Source organism: Moschus berezovskii, chromosome 23, assembly GCF_049115385.1.
Source record: "Moschus berezovskii isolate FMDL1 chromosome 23, NW_MosBer_1.0, whole genome shotgun sequence".
Taxonomy (NCBI): Eukaryota; Metazoa; Chordata; class Mammalia; order Artiodactyla; family Moschidae; genus Moschus; species Moschus berezovskii.
This window is the reverse complement of record NC_142482.1, coordinates 27,152,657-27,162,446: the sequence shown is the minus strand read 5'-3', so window position 1 is coordinate 27,162,446 and position 9,790 is coordinate 27,152,657.

Here is a 9,790-nt window from a genome sequence, read left to right as displayed (position 1 = left end):
GTTCCCCTCTCAGTCACCCTTCCAGTCTCAGCACTACCCACCGTCAGGAGCACCAGGAGGAACACTGGTGCCTCCCCCCTGTCACTGACAGCCACTGTTGCCTCCCCCCGTCCTTGCAGCCCTTCACTTCCTCCCACCCACTGTTGACTGAGCCAAATGCCTCCAACTGCCACATGGCATCCGGCCCCATCACTTCATGGCAAATAGATGGGGAAACAGTGTCAGACTTTATTTTTCTGGCCTCCAAAATCACTGCAGATGCTGATTAAAGCCATGAAATAAAAAGATGCTTACTCCTTGGAAGGAAAGTTATGAACAACCTAGACAGCATATTAAAAAGCAGAGACATTACTTTGCCAACAAAGGTCTGTCTAGTCAAGGCTATGGTTTTTCCAGTGGTCATGTATAGATGTGAGAGATGGACTATAAAGAAAGCTGAGCACCGAAGAATTGATGCTTTTGAACTGTGGTGTTGGAGAAGACTCTTGAGAGTCCCTTGGACTGCAAGGAGATCCAACCAGTCCATCCTAAAGGAGATCAGTCCTGGGTGTTCATTGGTAGGACTGATGCTAAAGCTGAAACTCCAATACTTTGATCACCTGATGGAAAGAGCTGACTCATTTGAAAACACCCTGATGCTGGGAAAGATTGAGGGCAGAAGGGGACGACAGAGGATGAGATGGTTGGATGGCATCACCGACTCAATGAACATGGGTTTGGGTGGACTCCGGGAGTTGGTAGTAGACAGGGAGGCCTGGTGTGCTGCAGTTCATGGGGTCGCAAAGAGTCAGACATGACTGAGTGACTGAACTGAACTGAACCACATTCCCCTGGATACCTGGCTCTCTGGGGATGAAACGGAGCTGGATGGTTTGCTTCTAGTCACTTCACCTCTTTGCGCCTCAATTTTTTCATCTGTAATATGGGACCAATAACATTCCCATCTAATATCCAAGTTTCTTACCCTTTGCACTATTGACATTTGGATATTATTCTGAACATTTCCTTGTTTTGAGGGGCTGGACTGTAGGTTGTAAGATACTTAGCAGTATCCTTGGCCTCTACCGGTTAGATAACAATAGCACAAATACCCTCCAGACTGCACAGTCGTGACAACCAAAAATGTCTCCAGGAATCACCAAATTTGCCTTGGTGGACACAACCACCCCAGTTGGGAACCACCGTTTTACAGGGCTGTTGTGGGGATAAAATGAGATCAGGGACTTAAAGGGCTCAGTGCCAGGGACATGACCAGAGCTCCTTCTTTTTCCTTCTCCCCACCCCAGCTCTTCTCTATTTTTCAGTTCAGGCGGGGAGCCATCCCAACTGCAAGGCTCTAGGGGAGTAACACTCTGCGGTCACTGCCACCTGTGGCCTGATTTCTCCTCTATCCTGCCTGATGGTTCTCAGGTGGCTGATGACAGCGGAGGAGGCACAAGTGACAGGCAGTCACCCCGCCCTCCTCCTGGAGGAAGACCTTCTCCTCACACACCTGCCCACCAGATCTCAGACCACCCTCCCTTCTCCTCTCCAACCCTCCACTCCATTTCTGGCCGTGTCACAGTCTAACTCTCAGGTCCTGTGGGCAAGGCAGACATCTCCCTGTGACTGAGGGCAAGCAAGGTCATAACAAAAACATTCCCAAACGAGCTATTGAGCAGGAGGAGGGGAGATGACAGAAGAGGCTGCGTGATTCACTGGGATTTTGCCCAGGGGCCTCTGCTCTGGTTGGCAGTGGGATTTGATGACCTTGAGAAGTGATGAACCAGCAGTTCCGAGTAATCTTCCCCAAAGTGTGGCAGGATATCCCCCTTCTGCCCACACGGCCTGGACTTCCCAGAGTTATGAGTCATTCCTTAGGGGCGGGGCACTTCTGTCTCTGTGAATGACCATAGAAAAACGATGAGGTGAACATACACCAAAATAGGACTACAGTTATTCCTGGAGAATGGGGTTAGAGGAGTGGAGGAAGGTTCCACTCAATGTAGTGAAGAGGAGTGACTCTGAACCCAGATTGTGTTGCGTTAGTTGCTCAGTTGTGTCCAGCTCTTTGCAGCCCTGTGGACTGCAGCGCACCAGGCTCCTCTGTCCATGGTATTCTCTAGGCAAGAATACTGGAGGGGGTAACTATTTGCTTCTCCAGGGGATCTTTCCGACCCAGGGATTGAACCCAGGTCTCCTGCATTGCAGGTGGATTCTTTACAATCTGAGCTACTAGGGAGCCAGATTATGTTGATCTAAATCTAACTTCTATCTTATATGAGCTGTGTGAGCCTACGCAAGTTGTTTAATTTCTCTGGATCTCAGTTGTCTGGAACAATAATATTATCAACTTTATGGGTAATGATGTAACATATAAATTGTTCAGACCAATGCCTAACACATAGTAAGCACTCAATAAATGTTAGTGTGATTTAAGTGGTGGGATTATGGACCACTTTTACCTTTTTAGAGAAAACCTTTATATATTTTTCCCCATAAAAATTATTTGAACGTAGCTTTTAAAAGATTTTACAAATGCCAAATACATTTTATATAGCTATTCATGTTAATAGGCATAACTTCCCTTTAAAGCTGGGTCCCACCTAAATGTGGCAGCTGATACTGGGGAAAATTACATGCGGTTTGAAGTTATGATGTTTCAACTGCACAAGAAGTATTCCAAATAAATGTTGATATCATTTGTTGTATGTTGATATCATTTGTTGTATGTCATCTGCTTAGTTCAGTTCAGTTCAGTTCAGTTCAGTCGCTCAGTCATGTCCGACTTTCCACCAGGCCTCCCTGTCCATCACCAATTCCCGGAGTACACTCAAACTCATGTCCACAGTTGTTAAATCTTGATTCTTATAATTTTAATACTAGGTCTTTGCGAATTATCTATTTTTTCTAAATTGAGATTCTTAAAATTCTAAAAAGTTTTTTTTGGAAACAAGCAAATTTTGTAGCAACTAATCTGTCTTTAGGACTCATTTTGCTTTCTATGCTAATCTAGCCGCTTTCTAATCTAATCTAATCTAGCTCTACTATTTCTACTTTAACTCTGGGGTTCTGGCAGATGTCTCAAAATTGAGAGTAGATTTAAAAGCATCTCATGGCTGGATAGTGTTAGAAAGGGCTAACGCACACTGGTGTCAAGATTTATTTCCTTGTTGATCCCTGATTGCCCAATGTGCTCTGGGTGTGGAGGGAAGGCCTTGTGACCCAGCTCAGGCCAGAACATAACAGGGAAACAGTGCCACCACGTGGGGTCCAGTTGGTGCTAGAGGTGGGAACTTTCCTTTCTTTTCAGGAAGGCTGCAATTCTCTAATAATTCTCTTTTTAAGGCATTATGCATCTGACTAAGGCAAGGCCACTCTTCAGTTGGCAGAGATCTGTGGTCAAAGCCTGGTCTTATTTCTACCCTGACAGGCATCCTGACTTCTCAACTCGATCTTAGACCAGAAGTCCAAAGGTGCCTTTCTGAATGAGATGGCCAGATACACCTCAGACTTTCTCAGATGACTCATTTGAGGGCCTCCTTTCACTCCCCAAACCCAGGTGTTCACAGTCTAGAATTTGGCCTCCACAGATTTACAGCATCAACATCACTTCCACACCGAGCAACAAAGAGGCACTGCCTCTTGTTTACTGCGCCTCCCTAGCACCTGGCATGGTGCTTGGCACGTGGTGGTAGTGTTTAGTCGCTAAATTGTGTCTGATTCTTGCGACCCCATGAACTGTAGTCCATTAGGCACCTGTGTCCATGGGATTCTCCAGGCAAAAATGCTGGAGTGGGTTACCATTTCCTTCTTCAGGGGATCTCCCCGACCCTGGGGTCAAACCCAGGTCTTCTGCACTGTGGGCAGATTCCTTACTGACTGAACTACCAGGGAAGCCCTGGCACACGGTAGGTGCTTGGGAAATATTTGTGGAATAAATGGGTGTGCCCCTGAGAAGAAAGCTCCAGGCTCTCCTGTCCCCTTCTATAGGAAGGAAAGGAATGTCAAGAAGGAGAAGGCCAAGTTCCCTGCCAGGAACAGATGACTTTTACACAAAACAGCTGAATTACCAATCATTTTGGGGCTTCCCCAGTGGCTCAGCAGTCAAGAATCCACCTACAATGCAGGAGACGTGGGTTTGATTCCTGGATTAGGAAGATCCCCTGGAGAAGGAAATGGCAACCCACTCCAGTATCCTTGCCTGGAAAATCCCAGTGACAGAGGAGCCTGGTGGGCTTCTGTGATCCAAGGGGGTCACAAAAGAGTCAGATACAACTTAGGGACTAAACCACAAAAACAATGCCAACCATTTTAACAAGGTTCTTTACAGAGGAGTGGTCAAGGATAAGGGAAGGGGTCATGATGCACTGAGAGACAGGGAGCTGTTAACACCCCCGACTTGAAGGAGTAGGGAGAGAACATTGTGTTATTGGAACTGAGTGACCACCAGAGCCACCGAAGAGGGACCACCAATGGGAGCCGAAACTACAGAGGAAAGCGGAGCCTGTTAAACCACAGAGCACGTGGAGGGGTGGCGGAGGGCACAGACCCTAACTTACTCTTCTCTTGGCCTCCAAACTCCTGCCAATATCTTCTTTTGACTTAACCCAGGAGTAGGCTGGTGGGCTGGAATCCTGGGTGACGCAGTCCAGAGGGGTCAGTCTCCTAGGAACAGAGCAGGTCTGAACAGAAAGAACACCGGCTGGTGGAGGGGGCAGGAGGGAAGAATGATGGGCCCAGTGGTCAAGGATGTCAAAGGCAGCAGAAAAGCCAAGAAGGGGAGGACTGGGATAAGGCCGCTGTGACTTGTAGGGGTCAGAGTCAAAGAAGCAGTTGAGAAGCATGAACAGCAAACCTGTTTCTAAATTTTTTAAAAAATAAAATATATATACAAGATAATAAAAGGGCAGCAATTGAAGAGGAAGCAGAGACAAATGAGGGCTTTTTGGGACAGTTGAGACCGTGCCCATGTGACCATGGAGGAAAAGGCCTTGGGGGTGGGAGGCTGGTAGAGCTTGAAGATACTGGAAGAAAGAAGACATAGGTGAGAAAGCAGGTTCCTGGGGATTGGCAAGGGCAGAGAGAGAGAGAGAGAGAGAGGTAATCTTGGAAAAAGGAAAATGGAAATGGAAATCTGAGATGGACATAGACAGGAAGAAGAAAGGAAGAATTTAGGGGAAAATATATTGAAGAGGGAAGAAAATAATGTCAGCTATTTTTCTGAGCACTTCACAATCAATCATATACATTTACATACCCAGATATTGAAGCTGCTGGAGAGTCAGAATCCCTGCCCAATAGCTAGTAAATAACAGAGCAGAACCTACTCACTGTATCCTTCCTTACCCCTGCCAGATCTGGTCCAGTTCTGATCCAATCAAGCAGCAAGTAAAGCTCCCAGCACCTATGATGCGTTTCACCAGGCTCAGTGCACGGGTCTTTGCCTCTAAGCTCCTGTGTTCTCAACCAGATCTTCCCTTTGACCTGATGTCCTGCATCACTATGACCCCTGGACAAAGGTTGAGATCCTTGGCTTAGAAATATGAGATCTTAATAATGGGAGATAATAATTGGGCTTCCCTGGTGGCTCAGAGGGCAAAGTGTCTACCTGCAATGCAAGAGACTTGGGTTCTATCCCTGGTTTGGGAAGATCCCCTGGAGAAGGAAATGGCAACCCACTCCAGTATTCTTGCTGGAGAATCCCATGAACAGAGGTGCCTGGTAGGCTACAGTCCATGGGGGTCTCAAAAAGTTGGACACGACTGGGCAACTTCACTTTCACTTTTTTTTTAAAAATCTGAATCTTTATTTATTTATTTTAAATGAGGCTTTTAATTAATGTTTGACAGAGCTGATTCAAGTTGAACAGACTAAATTTCTTTAAACAAACTTACTTATACTCCAGAGTCCTTTAAAAACTTAATAGCATTTATACATTGAAGGTATTTGATTTTCTTGTAACTAGCACTTCAAATGCAACAAGCGTTTGAAGCAACAAGCATTTGACCTAACAAGTAAAACTTTCTACAGTTCATAACTTTTATAAATAAAATAAATTAAATGTACAGTGAATAAGTTCTCTGAAATATTTCAATATTTCTGCAGGTTTAGTAACATCGTAAAATACATTTCAACTAAAATTCACAAATCTAAAAACCTGTTAGGCACTTTTAGGCGTTTTAAGTTGGAAATGAAGGCCAGTGTTACATCGTAATATGCCAATTACAAATAGTAATTACAACTTCAAATAGCAAATACTACAGTTTGTCCCAAACTTTAAAAACTATTCATGAACTCAACACTGAACTATTGATGGCTATGAGAATTGTTTCCTAGCCTTTTTGAAAATTTCAACCCATTTACGTTTAAGGTAATTATTGATAAGTACGATCCCGTAGCCATTTTCTTTATCGCTTTGGGTTCAAGTTTATACACTCTTTCTGTGTTTCCTGTCTATAGAAGATCCTTTAGCATTTGTTGGAGAACTGGTTTGGTGATGCTGAATTCCCTCAGCTTTTGCTTGTCTGTAAAGCTTTTGATTTCTCCTTCATATTTGAATGAGATCCTTGTTGGGTATAGTAATCTGGGCTGTAGGGTATTTTCTTTCATCACTTTAAGTATGTCTGGCCACTCCCTTCTGGCCTGAAGAGTTTCTGTGGAAAGATCAGCTGTTATCCTTATGGGAATCCCGTTATGTGTTATTTGCTGCTTTTCCCTTGCTGCTTTTAATATTTGTTCTTTGTGTTTGATCTTTGTTAATTTGATTAATATGTGTCTTGGAGTATTTCGCCTTGGGTTTATCCTGTTGGGGACTCTCTGGGTTTCTTGGACTTGGGTGATTATTTCTTTCCCTATTTTAGGGAAGTTTTCAACTATTATCTCCTCAAGTATTCTCTCATGGTCTTTCTTTTTGTCTTCTTCTTCTGGGACTCCTATGATTCGAATGTTGGAGCGTTTAACATTATCCCAGAGGTCTTTAATATTGTCCTCATTTCTTTTAATTCGTTTTTCTTTTTTCCTCTCTGTTTCATTTATTTCTACAATTCTATCTTCTAGTTCGCTTATCCTGTCTTCTGCCTCTGTTATTTTACTGTTTGTTCCCTCCAGAGTGTTTCTGATCTCATCTATTGCATTATTCATTGTATATTGACTCTTTTTTATTTCTTCTAAGTCCTTATTAAATCTTTCTTCCATCTTCTCAATCCTTTTCTCCAGGTTATTTATCTGTAACTCCATTTTGCTTTCAAGATTTTGAATCATTTTCACCATCAAAATTTGAAATTCTTTATCAGGTAAATTCCCTATATCTTCTTCTTTTGTTTGTGTTGGTGGGCAATTATCTTGTTCCTTTACTTGCTGGCTATTTCTCTGCCTCTTCATCTTGCTTATATTGCTTTGCTTGGGGTGGCCTTTCCCTCTTCTTGCAGTTTGTGGAGTTCTCTTTATTATGTAGTTTCTTCGCTGTGTGTGGGGTTGGACGGATGACTTGTCCGGGTTCCCTGGTTAGGGAAGCATGTGTCGGTGTTCTGGTGGGTGGAGCTGGATTTCTTCTCTCTCCTTTAGAGGACAATGGGCTGCTTTTCTGGGAGCCTGATGTCCTCTGCCAGTATTCAGAAGTTGTTTTGTGGACTTTACTCCGCGTTGAAATGTTCTTTTGATGAATTTGTGGGGGAGAAAGTGGTCTCGCCATCTTATCCTTCTGCCATCTTGTTACTTCCTCCCCAGAACACTGGATTCTTATATTCCACTTGGTCGTGGAGTATCTCTTCCCAGCTGCTCCAGCAAGGCGCAGCCGCTGTACCTTACCTTGGACGAGGGGTATCTCCTCAAGGCCGCCCCTCCTGCTTTGAATGTAGATCAGCTCCTCTCGGCCCTCCAGTGCCCAAGCAGCCACCGCCTCCTGGACGTGGTACAGCTCCTCTCGGCCACCACCCTAACCCTGGGCGCGGGGTAGCTCCTCTCAGCCACGATTCTGCACGTGGTCGGTTGCGCCGGAGCCGGGCGTCTCTCGCGTCTCCACTTTCACTTTCAATAATGGGAGAATTGCCTCAGCTGGAAGTGGCAGAGTGAAACAAAGACAGGTGGGAGCAGGCCAAGTCTGAGGGATCAGATGTGAGAGAGTTTGGGGCTGGAAGGCAGGGGTGTGGACCCAGGAAGGAGAGATCAAGTAAAAGCAGAACAAGACCACAAAGGGAAATGACTGCTTATCGGTCAGTGATGTTTCTAGGCTCTAATGTCCGTGGTTGGTGATCCCAGTCAAGAGCAGAGTGGGTACCACCAATCGCTTTCTCAAACTCACTTCTCAGGCAGGGCTGGGCAGGGGATTTCCCAGGCTGGGTTACTGGTGTGCCTGGATAGAATTTGAGTTGTTCCAGGTTTGAGAGGTCTGTTTCCCTGCCAGCTGTTGGCAACCACACCCTTCCCCAGCCCAGGACGGGTGCTGGCCATGGTGCTGACCAGACTCTGATGCTTCTCTGGCTGCCCAGGTTGGTGAGAGTGGTGACAGAAGGATAACAGAGAAACTGAAAGAGGGTGAGGATGTTCAAAAATGATGGCCTTGATTTTTTCCAGGGGAAGAGAGGGAATAGAAGTGTGTGTTTGAAGACATTGATGATTTGGGATACCTGCTATGAGCAGTTTACTAGGAAACCTCCAGGCATTTTGAAAATGATGGCCCAGCAGCTGTGAAGTCTCAGTCAAAGTTAGACATCAGTTTCCCAAGTCATGCTTCTGGTTCTAGGGCTTCCCTCAGTAATGTCACCATTGTATCCAGGAACCCTGAGGTTTCCAGAGACCTGAGTTGTCCAGCACATACATGGCAAGTGAATAAATGCATGCATGCATGCATGCAATCACTGTTGCAAAAGTTCTAGGGCCCACAACAGATTTCCCCAACCTGGGGATCCAACAAAAGGACTGAGAACCCCCAGTGAAATGGACTCTTGGAGGGCACAAACAAAACCTTGTGTGTACCAGGACCCAGGAAAAAGGAGCAGTGACCCCACAAGAGGCTGAGTCAGACTTGCCTGTGAGGGCCCAGAGTCTCCAGCAGAGGCATGGGTCAACAGCGGTCTGCCATGGGATTAGGGGCCCTGACTACAACAGTCCTGGGAGCCGCAGCTTGCTGGCATAAGTCCTTTTGAAGGAAGTCACCATTACCTCCATTACCCCTACCACAGTCTGACCTCAGACCAAACTACAGGGAGGGAACACAGCTCCACCCATCAGCAGAAAATTGGATTAAAGATGGACTGAGCGTGGCCCTGCCCACCAGAGCAAGACCCAGCTTTACACACAGCCAGTCCCTCCCATCAGGAAGCTTCCACAAGCCTCTTATTCTCATCCCTCAGAGGGCAGACAGAAGGAAAACCACAATCACAGAAAACTAAGCAAACTGATAACATGGATCCCAACCTTGTCTAACTCAATGAAACTATGAGCCGTGCTGTGTAGGGCCACCCAAGACAGATGGGTTACGGTGGAGAGTTTGGACAAAACATGGTCCACCAGAGAAGGGAATGGCAAACCACTTCATCATTCTTGCCTTGAGAACCCCATGAACAGTATGAAAAGGCAAAAAGATAGGACACTGAAAGGCTAACTCCCCAGGTCAGTAGGTGCCCAATATGGCTACTGGAGAAGAGTGGAGAAATAGCTCCAGAAAGAATGAAGAGGCTGAGCCAAAGCAGAAATGACACCCAGTTGTGGATGTGTCCAGTGGTGAAAGTAAAGTCTGAGGCTGTAAAGAGCAATATCGCATAGGAACCTGGAATATTAGGTCCATGAATCAAGGTAAATTGGAAGTGGT